Source organism: Charadrius vociferus, unplaced genomic scaffold (genome assembly GCF_000708025.1).
Source record: "Charadrius vociferus isolate BGI_N301 unplaced genomic scaffold, ASM70802v2 scaffold2659, whole genome shotgun sequence".
Lineage (NCBI taxonomy): Eukaryota > Metazoa > Chordata > Aves > Charadriiformes > Charadriidae > Charadrius > Charadrius vociferus.
Window position 1 is genome coordinate 1 of NW_009650229.1, and position 571 is coordinate 571.

Consider the following 571-nt stretch of genomic DNA (forward strand, 5'->3'; position numbering starts at 1 on the left):
TCGGGCATGGTGGTGGTACCGCAGGAAGGACATCGGTCCAACAGCACCCGGTGAGGAGGAAGAGGAGGCACGGAGTCCTTCACCACCACTTTGGCCAACCCGGAGGTGATGCCACCTCCCCAGCTCAGGATGCGGTCCCTCTGGGTGCAAAGCGAACGGTGCTGCCTTTCCCTCTTGGCTGGTGGCTTCCCGCTCCCCCTGCCCCGTGGCGGAGCTGCCCCGAACTCCCACCGATCTCAAGAGGATTTTTCTTGGCAATAACGGGCTGCGCGGGCACGGTGCCGTCCCCTGCCTGCGCGGGGCAGTGCCACCCCCTCGGCTGCAATAGCTCCGTCATCTCCCCGGCTCTGGGGCACAGTGTGTGTGTGTGTGTGTGTGTGTGTGTGTGTGTGTGTGGGTGTGTGTTTGTGTTGGTGGCTCCTGCCTGGTGGCGACGGTGTACCCCCGAACCCCGCAGAGCCGGGCACCGCATCCCCCGGGTGATGGGACTCCGCCGTAATAAAGCCGTGAGCTCAGCACCGCACGCTGCGCCCCCGCCGTCGATACTGCGCCCGTCCCCCTTCCCACGCAG